The sequence below is a fragment of the Equus caballus genome, chromosome 14 (assembly GCF_041296265.1).
Source record: "Equus caballus isolate H_3958 breed thoroughbred chromosome 14, TB-T2T, whole genome shotgun sequence".
Classification (NCBI taxonomy): domain Eukaryota; kingdom Metazoa; phylum Chordata; class Mammalia; order Perissodactyla; family Equidae; genus Equus; species Equus caballus.
Window position 1 is genome coordinate 16,723,975 of NC_091697.1, and position 19,257 is coordinate 16,743,231.

Genomic DNA, 19,257 nt, shown 5'->3' on the forward strand with positions numbered 1-19,257 from the left:
TGGTAAATAGAACTTTGATAAAAGTGGGCTTAGCAAGGATCCTCCCAGTCTACCAGAACCCAAAGTTATCTATGGTGATGGCCTGTCCTGGGGACAGGCTTTTATTTTAAATTTCTTTTAGGCAGTTAGGGGGGAAAGGTCGAATGTTCTTGCTGAGTCTGAGCCTTTATTGTCTTCATCTCGAAATAATCCGCATACCAGAGTGGCACTTGCGACCTTGGGGCAGCCTGCCCTGAACCCCATCAACTGCCAGAGAGTATCTGTGTATACCTTTTAGTGTTGAGATAATTGGGTGTTACATTAGCTTCACGTACTTGTATATCCAGTTTCTTCCCCAGGTTTGGGAAGTTCTCAACTATTATTTCTTTAAATAAGCTCTCTGCTCCTTTCTCTGTCTTCTTCTAGAATACCCATTATCTTTATGTTGCCCTTTCTAATGGACTTCTGAAATTCTCATAGAATTGCCACATTTAAAAAAATCTTAGTTCTCTCTCTCCTTCTACCTGCATCATTTCTAGGTTTCTATCATCGAGCTCACTACTTTTTTCTTACATGGTGCTCTGTTTCCAGTGCTTTCTAATGCATTCTTCATCTCATTTATTGTGTTGTTGTTCTCCAGAATTTCTGTTTGATTTTTTTTTTTTTTTAGAGTTTCAGTCTCTTTGGTAAAGTATTCCTTCTGTTTATTGATTTTATTCCTAAGCTCATTGAACTGCTTTTCTGAGTTTTCTTGTAGCTCATTGAGTTTCTTCGTGACAGCTGTTTTGAATGTTTTATCAGTTAGATCACAATCTCCCCTGACTTTTTGTTTGGCTTCTGGAGAACTGTTATTTCCTTTTTGTGATGCTGTGTTACCATGGCTTTTCATGACGCTTCCTGAGTTATGCATCTGCTGGTGCATTTTTCATAGCAAACACTTTTCTGTTTAGGTGTAGCTTTTTTGTTTTGATTCAAACTTTTTAACCAGTTGGAGATTAGAAGCCTTTCTTTTGTTTTTCGGTAGGTGGCACTATAGCACTAGTTTTTGGTTTCTCTTACCTGAGCTGCCTCTGGTTATATTTGAGGATCTGCACATTCCACCCTCCACCTCCTCTCTTCCTGCTGTCAATACTCCTGTTGTCACCGCCTGTGCCTCTCAGGGTCACTGATGTGTTGCTGTTGCTGGTGTCGTTGTGGTCAGTTGCTGGCTTTGCTGCTGGGGTACTAGGATGGCTAACACCTCTGCTGATCCAGGATCACCTGAGTCAGAAGCTTTGCTGCCATGGTGAGGGGAGGGTGTGGGAGAGGAAGGAGCTGGGTTTGTGGGGCACTGCCTCTGCTGTTGTCTGCTACCTTGTGGCCGCAGGTGTCACTGTGGTTGGGATGTTTGAGTCATGTGCCTCTGCTGCTGCTATCAGGCTCTCAACTGTGGCTGGGAGCCCAGGATCACAGCTTTGTCTCTGCTGCTGCTCTGCTCCCAGTGGCCATAGGTGCCACCCGTGGCTGGCTGGCCGGAGTCACATGTGTGACTCCACTGCTACCTTCCGTGTTCTTTGGGGCTGTGGCCAGAGGCCAAGGGTTCTGGGCACCACTTCTGCTCTTTCTCTGTTTCGCCTCCTTTATGTGCTCCAATCCACCCACCTTCATATATACTGATACGTGGATCTCTCTGTCATCCTGTAGCTTTTGTTGGGTTATGGAAGTTTTACTCTGTGTAGGTTGAAGGAGAGAGACCAAGTGATCTTCTCATGCCACCATGATGATGATGATGTCTCCCTAGGATTCACTATTTTTGTTTGTACTAAAATATTCTTTGTTACTGTGTATGCTTTGATAACATTACTTGGTAAAGTGCTTCCAATTCAATTAACTCCTAGATAGAAGAGGTTTTACAAGATTTTTGGGGTTTTTTTTGTTTTGCTGTATTGTGCTATTTCTCTCAAAACCTAACTTTTGGAAATCTAAACTAACAAACAGAAATTAGAGGTTTAAATTAGTCTTGAAAAAGGAAACTGTTGACAGTCCAGAGTATCGTGTGGAGTAGTGGAGATGGTGAGCTTGGAGTCGGATTTGAATTTGAATTCCAGCTTCTCCCAGCTCTGTCTGATCTTAGCTGAGTCGCTAAATCTAAGGAGGCTCAGGTCCCTGAAATGTGAAATGGGAATAATTATATCCATCACATAATGTTGTTATAATGGGGACAGTGTCTTCTTATTTGTCTTTCTATCTCCAGCATGTATCACAATGCCTGGCATTAAAGGAATGCTGAATAAATAGGAAGGAAAGTGCTCGGTGCGTTCTAGAGAATAAGTGACTATTAGTATATGGGTGACATGGAATCCAGCATTAAGAAAAACTTAAATCTACGTCTTACAATTGTTGATCACGCATGATGCAATCATGCTTATTTTTGGGGTCATTTAATAAGTTTTCTTCCTGTTTTAGACTGATAAACATCTAGGTAGAAACTAACTGAAGAAGAAAACTAACTTCTTGAAACTGAATTTACTACTTCAAATTCGGAATTAATAAAATTTGGAGAAAAACGGGACTGAAATTTATCTTTGTACAAATCTATAAAAATTTGTCAAGAAAACTTATAATTATTTATTTATTTATTTTAAGGAAGGTTAGCCCTGAGCTAACATCTGCTGCCAATCCTCCTCTTTTTGCTGAGGAAGACTGGCCCTGAGCTAATATCCGTGCCCATCTTCTTCTACTTTATACGTGGGACATCTGCCACAGCATGGCGTGCCAAGCAGTGTGTAGGTCCGCATTGTAGGGGAGGAAGACATCTCCTCTTCCCAAATGTGGGTTCATCTGGCCGGAGAACGAATTAAATTCACATGAGACAGAATAGCAAGAGAAAATTAAACAAAGCTTTATGAGGAACCATGGCCCGGGGCCTTTCTTCCCAAAGGAAGAAAGGGCACCGAAGAAGTGGGTACACATAGTGGTTATATACCCCCAAAACAGGGTGTTTCACATGTGATTGAAATGTTCCTCCCACAATAGTCACAAGATTGCCCTGTCAGCACAGTGCTTGATGGACACAGCAGGTAGTGGTCTGCTATCTCGGTGGGCGTAGCAGGAGGCAAGTCTATTGTCTTGAGCTGGGCAGTCACAGGTGAGTGCAGCAATCAGTTCCTAGCCTAAGGAAAGATGCTTAATCCTTAAAGAAATGCCAACTTTGGGAGGGGGAGGAAAGTCACTTACAGGAGGTTACCAGAGAAGCACAATAAAATGCATATTTTAAGTCCTTGCCTTTGGTATTGATTAAGAGTTTCTAGAGAGAAGGTCATCTCCTTTCTTCTTCCTGGTACAGCGAGGGAGGCACCTTTTACAGATAGAGATTTACCTTACAAATGTAAATGTGTCCTAACAAAGGGCAAGTTCCATTCCTCAGAGCCTCCTTCCCTGTACCAGTTTATCAAAAGCAATCAGCCTCAAATAATCCTGATGCCAAAGAGACATATCTTGGGGTGGCCAATTCCAGGTCCCCACAGCATCCGGGATCCGAACCAGCAAACCCCGGGCTGCCAAAGCAGAACATGCACACTTAACTGCTACGCCACCAGGCCGGCCCCAAGAAAACTTACAATTTAAAAAATCTAATGGACAGTGAGATAGCATTTCACACCCATTAGAATGGCTACTATAAAAATAAAACAAAACAAAATAATATGTTGATGAGGATGTGCATAAACTGGAACCCTCATGTACTGTTGATGAGAATGTAAAATGATGCAGCTGCTGTGGAAAATAGTATGGTGGTTCCTCAGAAAGTTAAATATTGAATTACAGTATGATCCAGCAATTCCTTGTCTGAGTTTATACCCCAAATACTTGAAAGCAGGAACTTGAAGAGGTATTTGTACACCCATGGTCCTAGCAGCATTATTCACATTAGCCAAAAGGTAGAAGCAACTCAAGTGTTCATCAACAAGCGAATGGATTAACAGAATGCAGTGTATACTTACAATGGAATAGTACTCAGCTTTAAAAAGGGAGGACATTCTAACGTATGTTACCACAAGGATGAACCTTGAAGACATGATGCTAAGTGAATTTAGCCAGTCACAAAAAGACAAGTATTGTATAATTCTAGTTAGATGAGGTCCCTGGAGGAGTGAAATTCATAGGAACAGAAAGTAGAGTGGTGGTAGCCAGGAGAAGGGGAAAAGGGAAGTTGTTATTTAATGGCTATTGAGTTTCAGTTTTGCAAGGTGCAAAGAGTTCTGGAGATTGGTTGCACAACAGTGTGAATATAGTTAACATTACTAAACTGTACACTTAAAAATAGTTGAGATGGTTAATTTTTATGTCTGTTTAACCACAATTTAAAAAAAAAAGACAAATGGGAATGTTGAGTCTACCCAAAATGAAAAAAAAGGTACATTATTTTTAGGAGGCAATGTGGAAATTCACGTTAAAGAAAAAATGATGTCCACATGCTTTGATTCTTTCATATGCCCCTGGGTATTTTTCCCTAGAAGTATATTCTGAAAAGAAGAAAAAAGTGATAAGCACAAAAATGATTATGTTAAAAGTATTTATAAATTTGAAGATATGGGTAAAATCTACTTGGCCAACAAATGGAGATGCAGAGTAATTGTTGTGTATTGACTTGTTGGATTGCAGCCATTTAAAACAATATATAAAAATTGTGTGTGTAAATGGGTAAGGATCATAGAGAAACACAGGAGAAGAGGTATCAGGATTGTTAGATTTTCAGGGACATTGACTTTTAAAAGTCTCATTATTTTAATGTCATTTCTGATGCGGGGTCAGTGAGCCAAAAGAAAGATTTCTTGGACTCTCAAGGTCTGGCAGTAGTGCTCTTTTATTTAGAGAATAGTGTGGAATAGCATGGGGACAGGACCCATGGGCAGTCAGAGCTGCTGCGTGGGGACAGGACCCACGGGCAAGAGGAGCTGCTGCTGCTGCAAACATGGGTGGAGAGTAAGGCTAAATTTAAGGCATAGGTATGTGAGTTATCTCTTTACATGGCAAAGGAAAGAACATGTAAAAAGAGTTGTTAAAATGGTGTCAGTGCTGGTAGGCTCTGGTTGTTGGGTAGTCCTATAACTTTTAGATAAGAATCAAACCGGATTGAGTAAATGGCAGAAGCCACCATTTAAATATTATCTTCAGCTAAAGACAAAGGAGGATGTTGGGGGGGGGAGGGGGGTCAGTTACATGAGGTTGCCAGACAGTAAACAACTTAAGCCCTTGCCTTCCCCATTAAGAGTTTCCAGAGATAAGGCCATCCCGCCTTCCTCCTGGTGCAGAGAGGGAGACACTCCCCACAGATGGAGACTTCCTTCATAAATGCAAACGGCTGTCATCAAAGGGCAAGCAAATTCCAGTCCTCAGAGCCCCCTTCTCATCTGCACTTTTAAAAGTAACCAGCCTAAAAATCCTCATCAATTTGTACAAAAGTTTTAAAACCTACTTAGTCAACAGCTATTTTTATATTTTAAAATCTGTATGCTAATTATAAATTATGCTTGCCCATTTGTGAAACAAGTTTACCACCTCCTGTACTTGACAATGCTTTGTAAACTTCTAGTATGGATTTTATAGATATTAAGAGTGAAATAAAATGATTTTTTAAATGCAGCAATAAATTTGGAGTCTAAAGACCTAGGCGTGAATTTGGATACTGCTGTTTTTTTCAGATTTTACTTGGACATGTCACTTAATTTCTCTGAACTTCAGATCAAAGGTTTCCAGTCTAATAGTACTTACTTGATGTTGGCACTGGGCTACATGTTTTACATGAATTATGTCATTTAATCCTTCTAATAAACCTATGTGCTGGAAACCTGTATTACTCTCCTTTCTACAAATGAAGAAACAGGAGCTTACATGGGTAAAGCAGACTTCTAGATTCAGCTCTAATGGGTAAGAACTTGGAAGTCATCACTTCTGTCACTATAAAGTGGAAGGAGCACCTGGTAATTCTGGGAAATTGCTGGAGGAAACTTCCTGGGAGCCTGTGGAATTAGGAGGTCCCTCACATTTTCTTGGGTTTCACTTGCAGGAAACCCACCAGGTTATCTGGTAAAGAGCCAAGAAAGACTCTCTTGTTGATCTAACAGGGGGTTGGGGAAAGTAACTATTTTGAAGTCCCAGAGCATTCTGCATAACAAACACCTACTCTCCAGGGGGAAAAAACTCCATCAGAGCCTTATTCCACCTATCTACATTTAGCCAACTTCAGTTCCTTGTAGCATTCCTGTCTCATCTAAGGGGGTGAGAAGCTGAAAAACACTTGTGAAGGTCACAGCCTAGAGACACAGGTCTATTAAAAGGCTGAAATTTAATCATGAGATTATAGAATGCTTCTCTTCACACACACGTTACCACGACATTACGGGGCTACAATGACAATGACAGTGGGTTGCAGCTGAAAGATGTGCAAGGTGCAGACTCTATTTAAGGAGGAGTTTTTAGAGGAATCTGCCACCTATAGCTACAGCAGACATTAAACACAGCCCTACTCCTGGCCAAACTGACATTAAAGCCTCACACTAATGACCTTCTATCTCAGTTCCTATTACCTGATTCATCATGTCTGGCTTTCAAGAAAAAAGCACAAGACATTCTGTGAGAAGGCAAGAGAAACACATTCTGAAGATAAAGCAGGCATCATAAGTGGACTCAGATAATATATGATGCATGTTTTAGAATTACCAGAGAATTTAAAAGAACTATGATTAATATGTTAAGGGCTCTAATGAAAAAGTAGACAACATGCAAAAACAGATGGGTAGTGTAAGCAGAGAGATGGAAACTCTAAGAATCAGAAAGAAATGTTAGAAATCAAAGGTACTGTGATGGAGGTGAAGAGTGTGTCAATGGGGCCAATCAGTAGACAGAACATGACTGAGGAAAGAACCATTGAACTTGAAGGTGATGTCAGTAGAAACTTCCCAAATTGAAATGCAAACAGAAAAAAGAATGAAACGAAAAAGAGCGTCTAAGAACTGTGGGACAATTTTAAAAGGTGTAAAATACCCATAGTTGGAATACCCGAAGGTAAAGAATGAAAGAATGGAGCAGAAGAAATATTTGAAGTAATAATGGCGAAGAATTTTCCAAAATTAATGACAGATGCCAAAGCAGATCCAGGAAGCTAAGGAAATGCCAAGCAGGGTAAATACCAAAAAGTCTACGTCCGGGTGTATCGTATTCAAACCAACAGCAGCAAGAAAATTTGGAAAGAAGCCAGAGGGAAAAATTACCTTACCTAGATTTCTTGTTAGAAACCATGTAAACCAGGAGAGAGTGGAGTGAAATATTTAGTGTTGAAAGATGGGTAAATCACTTCAACCAAAATTACACAGCTAAGTGGTGAGGCATTCAATCTGTCTGACCCCGAAGCCGGTGTTCTTAGCCTCTGTGCCTCACATGTAGAAGGCAAGTGGAAATATATGTAAGGAAGAAAATATAATTCGTCCATGATCTCGTTATCTAGAGCAGTAGTTCTCAAACTTTAGTGTGTGCATCAGAATCTTCTGGAGGGCTTGTTAAAACATAGGTTGCTGGGTCCCATGCCCAGAGTTTCTGAACCAGTAAGTCTAGGGAGGGGATCTGAGAATTTGCATTTCTAACAAATTACCATAGGATGAGGATGCTGTTAAAAACCATTGATCTAGACTCTAGAGTAATATTTGCTATTTTAATGCCTTTCCTTCCAAATTTTTTCTAGGCAGATTTGTATTTGTTTTGTTTTGTATACTTTGTGTTCTATTGTATATAGTTTTATATCCAGCTTTTTCACTATTATAAGCATTTTTTGTGTGTTATAAGTATTTCTCAAAAACATCATTTATAATAGTTGCATTCATTATATTTATGGAATATATTTAAACTTACCCAGACTGTTGGATGTTCAGATTGTTTCCAAATTTTCTGTGTTATAAATAATGCTGCAGTAAATGTTCTTATACAAGGGTCTTTTGACCCAGCTTTGATCCCCACCCTCTACCCACTTTGGAAAAATAATTTCATTTAATCTCATCTCTGTTGGTTCTTACTGGTTACTAACAGGATCATCTAGTTTCTAAATTCTGTGAGTACCTTGTTGTGATCCTTTTGTGCTAATTACATTAATTCCTCCCCATTTTTTTAAAATTAAAGACACGTAATTGCCAGTCAGAGTTTATGATCAGTTTAAGATGCATCTGTGCCTACTGTTTGTCCTCTTATTGTGGGAACTCCATGAAGTCAGACTTTGTTTAATTTCCTATGAAATCTCTGGAATTTAGAAGAATATGTAGGGTATAGTAGTTTCTCTGTAAATGTTGAATGAATGAATGAACCAGGAGCAACACATTGAGTAAAGAAATTTAATACCCCGTTGCACGGTCTTATTATGGTAATGTATTTTTCTGTTAACCTTTTAAAAATATTGAAAAAGCTCAGAGCTACTCCCATCACATTTGCAGAGGCACTCAGATTGGAAGTCACATGTTTAATCCAACCTCATCATATAAAAAACTAGACTGGCACTCCCACTTCAACGTGGTAATTGAGCACGCATGTTTATTTTTACCCTTCTTGAAACCTCACTAAAATGAGAGTAAAAGAATAAAAAAAGGCATGGACCTACAAAGATAAAGAGAATAGAAGAGGAGAGAATAGTGGTTTGTAAAAAGACATTGGGAAAGGAGATAAATTATTAAATGGATGGACGAGTGGCAACTAGCCCAGCATAACCAAAGAATATAAACATAAGCCTGTAGAGGAGGGAGCCAAAAGGAAACAAACCAAGCGGGGCTGTGAAACCCTGGAAAGGCTCAGGATTGGAGGCAGCGGCCATCTCTGAAGGCCTAAGTGTGGAGTGAGGCTAAATATAAGGGGTTGGGATGAAAGTCCAAGGCAAGAGGTTGCATCTCTCATCCCCTGGAGTAGCCAGGCATCACTTCCCTTCCATCCATGCAGAAGGCTGGAGGGTTACTTTCTGAAGACTTTAAATCAGAGAGACTTAGGGTTTAGGAATGCTAAGGGAGTGATGTGCCATAATTACCTTTTTTGATATAGTAGCTGAAATATTTAAATTTGTATGAAATTCAATATTATCTCATAGACTAGATATTCTGAGTAGGACCCAAGATAATAAACCTGAAAAGTGGTAGTATGTCTAATCTAAGAGATGGGGATTTGAAATATCCTTATTTAAGATCTTCATTAGTAATGAGGAAGAGGAGCTATGTGCCTCTTTAACTGGCTAGTAGATTCACATGGTAACTAATTATACAATAGTATAAGCACTAAAAGCTACAAAAGTGAAACCGAATTCAGAGATTAAAAACATCAAGTGAAATCAGTAAATAAAATGAGATTTCAGGGGCCAGCCCCGTAGCCAAGTGGTTACGTTCCCACGCTGTGCTTTGGCAGCCCAGGTTTTCGGATCCTGTTCGGATCCTGGGCGCGGACATGGCACCGCTCATCAGGCCACGTTGAGGCGGCATCCCACATGCCACAACTAGAGGGACCCACAACTAGAATATACAACTATGTACTGGGGGGATTGGGGGAGAAAAAAGCAGAAAAAGACAAAAAAGAGATTGGCAACGGTCGTTAACTCAGGTGCCCATCTTTAAAAAAAAAAATGAGATCTGATATGAAACTATGCAATATAATGAAATAAGAGGGAAACTCCCTCAAATGTGACCTCAATGTCAGTGACTCTCTGATACGTTTCAGCCACCCACTTCCATGGCCAAAGTGAATGTTGCCATCATCTAGAGCTGTGCCACCTCTGAAATCTTAAATTCAGATATTTCATGCTTGGGCTATACCTTATTCAACACTGATTATTTAAAAAATTTTGTCAAATAATTCAAACTTTGTGAAAAATTTCAAATTTACAGAAAAATTGCAAGAATAGTACAGAGAATTCCCGCACTTCCTTTACCCAAATTCTCTAATTTCAACATTTTGTCACATTTTTATCATTTTTTCTCTCTCATATGTAAATACATATTGTATTATATAATATATATCTCATATCATATAATTTTAACATTTTATATATATACGTATTTCACTTGAAACATTAGAGAGTATGTTACATGCAATTGTGCCACTTTATCCCTTAACACTTTGGTGTATATTTCGTAGGAACAAAGATAGTCTTATGTAAAATCTCGGGGAAGTTTATCTAATATTGTTATCTAATTCTACAGTCCGTCTTCCAGTTTGGCCGGTTGTCCCAGCAATAATGCCTATATAGCATTTGCCACCTCACACAGGTTTCAGTCCAGGGTCACATGCTGCATTTAGTTGTCATGTCTCTTTTTTTTTTTTTTTTTAAAGATTTTATTTTTTCCTTTTTCTCCCCAAAGCCCCCTGGTACATAGTTGTATATTCTTCGCTGTGGGTCCTTCCAGCTGTGGCATGTGGGACGCCGCCTCAGCGTGGTTTGATGAGCAGTGTCATGTCCGCGCCCAGGATTCGAACCAACGAAACACTGGGCCGCCTACAGCGAAGCGCGCAGACTTAACCACTCGGCCACGGGGCCAGCCCCTTGTCATGTCTCTTTAGTGTCCTTTAATCTAGAGCAGTACCTTAGTCTTTCTGTGTCTATCATGGCGTTGGTAAACATGGATTCAAAAAGGATCTGGGTCATCTGCACAAATTCTCTAATCGTCTCACCTCCCTATTCACTCTGCAAACTTTTTTACTTCTTATATGGCAGAGAAAATAAAACCATAAAATAGAAACCCCTTCAATTTCTGGTCACATACACATTTATCTGTATCTACTGGGCTATTGTACAAGCTTCTTAAGTGGTTTACTAGTTTGCATTTACCACGCTGAAAATCTGGTTATCTGGTCATGAATTCTCTACCTAAAAGCCTTTAATGTTTTCCCGTTGCCTTAGGACAGTCTAAACTCTCTAACGGAGCAGACTAGCATGTTTTGTTTCTCCAGGCTTTTTCTGATCACACGGCTGGTACCAGGCTCCATGCATTCTACACTTCATCATAATGACAATTTATTCTTTGTTCCCGTGATGAAAGTGCTAGGCCTGTGCACGTAGTTTCCTCATCACGGGCTTCATTTAATAAATTGTGTTGCTTAGTGGTTAAGAACATGAAATCTGTAGTAGATCCTTATGGACTCACATTCCAGCTCTGCCACTTAAGAGCTGGGTAGATTTAGGCTAGGTACCTAATTATTCTAGTTTCTCCAAGTGTCAGGAGTAGAGTGGAACCTACCTCCTGTGGTGGTGGAGCATGTAGCAGAGAGCTTCATCTGCGGCAAGAGCTCGAGAAATGTCTCAGCCATTGCTTATGGTGGCAGGCACTGTGGCAGATGTTGGAGACAAACCAGGTTGGGGCTTGCCCTCTTAGAGATTATATTAGTGCAGAGGAGAGAACCACAATTACCTAAGTGTTTAACTGCATTGGGGAAAAGTAGTACAAAAAAGTTCAGTGTTCCAGAAGAGGGACACCTGATTTCATTTTTTCTCTCTTCAGGGTCTTTGAATGTGGCATTTCCTCTGCTGAGAACTGCAGTTCAAAAGCCTGAAGCAGTGGCGGGGGGCTGTGAGAGGCTGAAGGAGGCCGCGTGGCTGCAGGGGAGGTGGGGGGAAGAGTGGTGTGGAATGGGGTTTGTAAAGTGGGTAGGTGATCAGGTCGGGGGGCTGACCCGCTATCCAAGAGCAAGAGGAAGCCCTTGAAGCTTTCTACTCAGAGAGACAATACAATTCAGTTGTTTTTAGAGGGTCACTTGCCTGCACTGTGGCAGATTGGAGCAGGGCAGGAGCCGGTAACAGTGGTGGCACTAGGCATTATTGGATGACATGGCAGCAGAGGATGTGGCTGCGAAGGTTTTAGAGTCCAGAGATCCTAAATTTGTTACTAGATGTTGGGATTTGGAGGAGAGGGTTAATTTCTCCATTTCAGCTTCTGCCTCTTCCTCCTGGTCTCTACCTAAGTCCCACTCTACGCTGAGGTGGATGCTGCTCCCGTGCTTCCATAGTGCTGTCTGCACACCGCGCTGAGGTCTAGCACAGGTCCTGTTAGGGTCTACTGTAGCTGGTTTGTTTTCCTTTTAAATTAGAATATATTTGTAGCACATGGTGATAAAGGAAAGCACACATTAACATAAAGCTAGATGAGGAGTGGATACAGTATTGCAGTGTTAAGCCAGGTACTTTGGTGGCACATTGTCTTTCGATCAAGTTGTTTATAAAATAAAGATTCGTTAAGAACAGCTCCCTCCCTCTCTCACCCCCCAAAAAAGACCAGAATTGGGTTCTTGACTGTTTTTTTAACAGCATATCTCTAGATTAGGTATTGCTATTACTTGGGGCAAACAGAACAATAGCATTATTTGCTCTTCCAATTAATTAACCTGGAGGGCGTTTCTTTACCTTTTTCTATGTTTTAAACAGTTCTCATGGTAAAGATTCCTCGTGGGGCTTATTATTTTATTTTAATTTCTGTAGGTGGGATTTTAGTAGCTAGTTAAATATTTAAATATGTATATGGACATTTTAGCTTTAGAAAAAACTCAGCTGCACTATTTGTTTAAAAACGTCTCTATAACCTTAGGTGATCTGGCTTTATTTTGGTTGTGACAGCTCCCTCTGTATTTATTATCATTAATTCCTTCTTTTGAAATTAAATGTACCCTTTTTTTTTGTTTTTTTTCTTTCTATGGTTTGATTTTAACTTGGTATAACAGCTAGCTTTTGGCCTTAGCATTTCCATTGCCAAAAAAAACAAGTATAATGTTGAACTGTTGAAAAACAAATATAACGTCAAATTGTTGGCTTTGGTAGTGACTAATATGGAATCAAAGAGAAAAAGGAATTACTATATAATGATATAACTTGCCTCTGAGATTTCACCAATTAAAAGGTATTTATTATTATATTGATATATTAATTTAGTTATATTTATTTTATAATAAACTCTGCTGTATGTTTTTATAGCCTAATAGAATAGGAACAACTAAAAATAATCTAAAGAATATATTTTAAAAGGAGTATGAAATATAAAGTTTTATTTAATATTTTAAGAAAGATGATTTATATATTAACCAGTGTAAGAATTATACTTATTACCAGTTCTAAAAATATTATTAGTGAAATAGCAACAGATTGCAGTAAGTTTTGTGACTTCATGAAAACTAATGCTAATAATCCTGAGTGTAAAATTAGATTTCTGCCTATTTTCTCTATATATGTTTCATATGATTGAGTAATAGAAATTTAATTACTCTCAATTGAATTTATATAACTTCCTTTTCTGGTATACTAAGCAACTTTCCCAAATCAGCAAAACTTATGAATGATACGGAGTAACTTTTATTGAATATTATTACAGTTCAGGTAGTACCTTTCAAAACAACCTGGTGAGATAGATATTCTTGATATTGATATTGTCCGGAAGGTCACCGAGCTGCTAGTGGTGCGGCTGACCCGCAGCCCAGGTGGTCTGGCCTAGAGCCTCTGGTTTGAACCATGACACTGTGCCGCAGCCTAGAGATGCTGGCAAAATTTGTGCAAAGTAAGAGGTTAACAAAGTAATTTTTTTTTTTTTTTTGCTAAGGAAAGCCCATACCTTATTCAGATTTCCTTAGTTTTTACCTAATGTCCTTTTCTGTCCCGGGACCCGTCCAGGACCCCACGTGACATTCAGCCGTAGCGTCTCTTAGGCTCCTGCTGGCCGCGCAGGTTCTCAGACTTGCCTCGTTTTTGATGACCACCGTGACGGTTTTGAGGACTACTGTCAGCTATTTGGTAGAATGCTCCTCTATTGGAATTTGTAGGATGTTTTTCTCATGATTAGACTGGGGTTATGGGATGTGGGAGGAAGACCACAGAGGGAAAGTGCCGCTTCATCACATCATCTCGAGGTACCTACTATCAGTGTAACCCATGTTACTGTTGACGTGCACCTCGCTCACCTGGCGGAGGCAGTGTTTGTCAACTTTCTCCGCTGTAAAGTTACTCTTTTTCACCCCCTTTCCGTACTATACTCTTTGGAAGGAAGTCCCTATGCGGAGGAAGCAGTTGTGCATTTCCTCCTTGAGGGCAAAGAATCTACATAAATTATTTAGAATTCTTCTGCACAAGAAATTTCTCTTTCTCCTATTTTTTTGCTTCCTCATTCACTGATGTGAGTATGGACTCATGGATATTTATTTTATACTTTGGGTTATAATCCAATCTACTGTATTAATGTTGTTGCTCAAATTGCTCCAGCTTTGGCCACTGGGAGCTCTTTTACTTGGCTCCTGTGTCCCTTTGATACAGCCCCATCAATGTCAGTACTTTTTTTTTCCTTTTTTTTAAAGCACTTCCTTACTTTCTGGCAACAAGATACTCTGGGCACATCTTTTATATTTCTTGCCCCAGTCCTAGAATCAGCCATTTCTCCAAAGAGCCCTGGTTCCTTTTATTGGAGAATGGTATTACAAACCAAGATCTATGCTCACTGCTACCGGGGTGTTGTTGCTCCTGGGCGCTCCCAGCCGACAGAGCAAGGGGATATGTGAGTTCACACTAACCTCTGTATATGCACATGTCTATAAAGATTTATATATGTAAACATCAGAATCTATTAAGCTGAGCATGAGTTCATATTGATATCTCCAACTCTAATCATTATTACATGGATCATTCTAACCTGCTACCATCGCTTATCAGTAAATTTCCACTCTGACAGTGAGAAACCTGGCCCCCACCATACACTGCCCATTTACTTTATTGTTCAGTCCACTGTACACATACAGAATGTCAGAACTGTTAACTCGTACCCCTGTGGGAGACAACTTTATCAACTAGAACACAGTGCTTACGTGCAGTGCCTTTTGTCTTCAGTCTTACAGATCTCTTATTTCTAAAGTTACTTAGGTCAGCATCTTTCCTCCTGCATTTCCTTCAGTGAGATTGTTTCATACATTTGTAATACAGTTTCTTTTGTCACAATCTGTATCCCATCCTGAGATTGCCTCAACCTCCTAAATGATTTTCTTTTTATTTGGCATTTATTAAGGTTCACTCTTTGTGTTATGTAAAGTTTTATGGGTTTTGACAAGTGCAGTGTCATGTATCCATTGTTATAGTATCATACAGAATGGTTTCACCACCTTCAAAAATCCCATCACGTGTTCAACCATCTCCCCTCCCTTTAAACCCCTGACAACTACTGATCTTTTCCCTGCCTTTATAGTTTTGATTTTCCGGAATGTCATATTATGAGAATCATATGGTATATAGCCTTTTCAGATTGGCTTCTTAGCAATATGCAGGTCCTACATGTCTTTTTGTGGTTTGATAGCTCATTTCTTTTTTATCACTGAATAACAGTCCAGTGTATGGATGTACCACAGTTTATCTATCTGTTCACCTGTTGAAAGACATTTTGCTTGCTTCCAGGTTTTGGCAGTTATGAGTAAAGCTTCTCTAAACATTCAAGTGCAGGTTTTCATGAGGACATAAGTTTTCAGCTCATTTGGGTAAATATCAAGGATGTGATTGATGGATCATGTATAGTAAGACTGTTTACCTTTTTAAGAAACTGCCAAACTGTCTTCCAAATTGGCTGTGCCGTTTTGCTTTCTCACTAGCAGTGAATGAGATTTCCTATTGCTCCAAATCTTCGCTAGCATTTGGTATTGTCAGTTTTTTGGACTTTAGCCATTCTAATAGATGAGTAGTGGTATCTCATTATTTTTAATTTTCAATTCTCTAATAGCATGATGTTGAGTGTCTTTCCTTATGCTTATTTGCCATCAGTATATCCTCTGTGGTGAAGTTTCTGTTCAGAACTTTTGCCTGCTTTCTTCTCAGCTTTATTGAAGTATAATTGACAAAATTATGATATTTAAAGTATACACTGGGATGATTTGATATATGTATACATTGTGAAAGGATTTCTCCTCTCTAGTCAATTAACGTATCTATCACCTGACATATTTTATATATTTTTATATGTATTATATATATGTGTGTGTGTGTGTGTCAGAATGCCCATTTTTAAACTTGGGTTGTTCTTGTTGAGTTAATAAAATCTTTTATGGACAATTTTTTTGGCTATTAGTCTTTCTGATCATTATTCCAATTACATTTACTGAGAGCTTGTTTACTATGAGCCAACTTTATGCTAATCTCTTTATATGTTATTACATTTAATCTTGATAACAACTCGTTGAGGTATTATTCTCACTTAAAGATGAAGAAATAGGCTAGTAGAAGGCAGGGTCTGTTTCATCAAGTATAGGGTTAGTCATAGGCAGGGCGTGTTACACTATTACCTGCGATTTTAAATTTTTATATGAATGCTTCAAATTTCTGGAAAATCATGCAAACACCTTAACATTTATTTAAAATCGGTAAACACGTATCCATAAGGGAACTTATTCTTGTCATTCAATACCTTCAAATCATTTTCATGTAGTGTGAGAAGAAAAGGAGCTTTTTTTCAGTTTTTCATAGTGCAGACAGTAAAGAAAGCTATTAAAATTGACTTTGTGGACTGATTAATTCAAGAAAAGATCGGTTGGTTTTTGTAAACAGCCTTTTACATTTCGTGACTGTGTGTGTTTTAGACCAGACCAAACAACAGAGACAGGAGTAGCTGGTGGGGAGCTGAAAACTGCAAGAAGCTTTCTTCTAAACCATAAAATACAGTTGACAGACATCTTTTTATAGACATGTCTGTGATTGAACAATGCTTTTGGGCTAGAAAATTTTTTCATCAAGGAAAACCTTTCCTTAAAATTTATGAAAGCTGGATTAAGTCGTGAGGAAGCAAAAAGCATATATCAGGAGTGATAATCATGTTTAGGAAGGGAACATCAGATGTGTTCACAGGCACCAGGAACTGAGTGAAAGTTTTTGAGGGAGATGATTGCCAAGAAAACCAAGAGAGAAATTCCAAGATGGCGCCGTGAGTAGTCCTCTTTGTCTCTCGCCCTTCGAGTCTACAATTATTTGGACACTTATCGCTTGACAAAGGATATCCAGACAGCATCTCAGGACGTCTGAGACACCCACGCAACTATACATCGGAAGGCGGACGGACTTTCCTCCGGGAGGATGTGGAAATAGGTGAAAACTCTCCGACCCCGACGGGCAGCCTAGTACCCGCAAGCGGCTTTCTTCCAACGGACGCCCCCAGAGGATCCACACACATCTAGGGCAGGAGCGAGAACACAACAGAGGAGCGACGGTGGAAACAGGTGACCAGAACCCTACTTAAACCCCCCGCAATTACTCCTAAACGCAGAGGGAAACTTTGGAGTTGCACACCTGAGCCCGCGGGGAGAGTCTCTCCCCGCCATTGGCGGGGAGACCCGGCCTGGTGCTCGGGGCGCCCGGAGGGTCCCAGAGAGAGACACGGAGGGCACGGAGGTCTCCCAGCTGCCGTTGCCCGCCCCGTGGGACTAGGGATTGCCGGAGATCTCGGAGAGGACCGGGGCGGGGGAACTTTCAAAGGCGGGTCCGGCGACCCGGTGGGGAAGCGCCGGAGCTCCGCCAGGCAGCAGACAAAACTCTCTGTCTGCCGGTAGCAGAGGGGCCACGCTGAGCACTCAGGGCTCCCGGCAGTGGCCCGGAGAGAAGCCCAGAGGGCGGGGCGACCCCCAGCTGCCGTTGCCCGCCCCGTGGGACTAGGGATTGCCGGAGATCTCGGAGAGGACCGGGGCGGGGGAACTTTCAAAGGCCGGATCGGCGACCCGGAGGGGAAGTGCCGGAGCTCCCCCAGGCAGCAGACAAAACTCTCTGTCTCCCGGTAGCAGAGGGGCCACGCTGAGCACTCAGGGCTCCCGGCAGAGGCCCGGAGAGAAGCCCAGAGGGCGGGGCGACCCCCAGCTGCCGTTGCCCGCCCCGTGGGACTAGGGATTGCCGGAGATCTCAGAGAGGACCGGGGCGGGGGAACTTTCAAAGGCGGGTCCGGCGACCCGGTGGAGAAGCGCCGGAGCTCCGCCCGGGCAGTAGACAAAACTCTCTGTCTGCCATTAGCAGAGGGGCCACGCCCAGCATTCAGGGCTCCCGGCAGAGGCTCGGACAGAAGCCCAGAGGGCGGGGCGTCCCCCAGCTGCCGTTGCCCGCCCCGTGGGACTAGGGATTGCCGGAGATCTCGGAGAGGACCGGGGCGGGGGAACTTTCAAAGGCGGGTCCGGCGACCCGGAGGGGAAGCGCCGGAGCTCCGCCAGGCAGCAGACAAAACTCTCTGTCTGCCGGTAGCAGAGGGGCCACGCCCAGCATTCAGGGCTCCCGGCAGAGGCTCGGACAGAAGCCCAGAGGGCGGGGCGTCCCCAAGCTGCCGTTGCCCGCCCCGTGGGACTAGGGATTGCCGGAGATCTCGGAGAGGACCGGGGCGGGAGAACTTTCAAAGGCGGGTCCGGCGACCCGGAGGGGAAGCGCCGGAGCTCCGCCAGGCAGCAGACAAAACTCTCTGTCTGCCGGTAGCAGAGGGGCCACGCTGAGCATTCAGAGCTCCCGGCAGAGGCCCGGAGAGAAGCCCAGAGGGCGGGGCGACCCCCAGCTGCCGTTGCCCACCCGGTGAGGCTAGGGATTGCCGGAGATCTCGGAGAGGACTGGGGCTGGAGAGAGTTCCAGAGACCCAGCTTAGTAGCCTAGGGGGAAACCCTACAGGCTCACAGAAGCCTTAGGGAAAGCCTCTGCACAGCACCAGTAGAAGGCACCCAGCCGCCAGCCACAAGGCTGGAAGACCCCAGGGCAAAAGCAGCATAGCTAGGTGTACTAACCACAGACTGTAGAAGATGCCAATAGCTCTCCTGCGACCCATAGAGGACAAGTGAGATTTGGTGGGTGCCGACAGCAACCGAGCGACAAATAAAAGTGATCCCACCCCTGGCCGCTGGAAAAGCCCATAACACCGTTGCAGACCCCAAGGAGAGAGCGCATCTAGGTGGGCAACAACAGTAGGCACCTGCAGCCTGAAGCCCCCCGTGACGGCCCCCACGGCAGAGGAGGGAATCCAAAGGGCCACTGTGGCTACGAAGAGGGGCCCAGGCCCAGTTAGCAACTACGGACAGGGTTCCTGGTTGGTGAAGTATAAACAGCTGCTCCCCCCACCGCAGCAGCTGAAACAAGTGAAAGGAGTAACTAAACTCTATCTCCATGCGGAGGCACAAATCAACATCATCAAGCAATATGAAAAAATACATTAAATCTCCAGAACAGAAAGAAAGTAACAAATACACAGAAAACAATCCCAAAGAAAATGAGATATATAACCTAAATGATGATGACTTCAAAACAGCCATCATTAAAATACT

At 41.9% G+C, this 19,257-nt stretch overlaps 1 protein-coding gene across 4 annotated transcripts in view; it reads left to right on the top strand.

Annotated features, from left to right (window-relative positions):
• The window catches only part of EFCAB2 (EF-hand calcium binding domain 2), a 128,226-nt gene that overhangs the window by 8,794 nt on the left and 100,175 nt on the right, over positions 1-19,257 (top strand). Inside the window, exon 1 of one of the 4 annotated variants that reach the window (XM_070232852.1) lies at positions 11,475-11,580. The exons of the other annotated variants lie outside the window; for them this stretch is intronic. The gene's annotated coding sequence lies outside the window, so the exon portion shown is untranslated. Of the gene's footprint in view, positions 1-11,474; positions 11,581-19,257 lie in introns of those variants that run through there. 4 annotated transcript variants of the gene reach the window in all.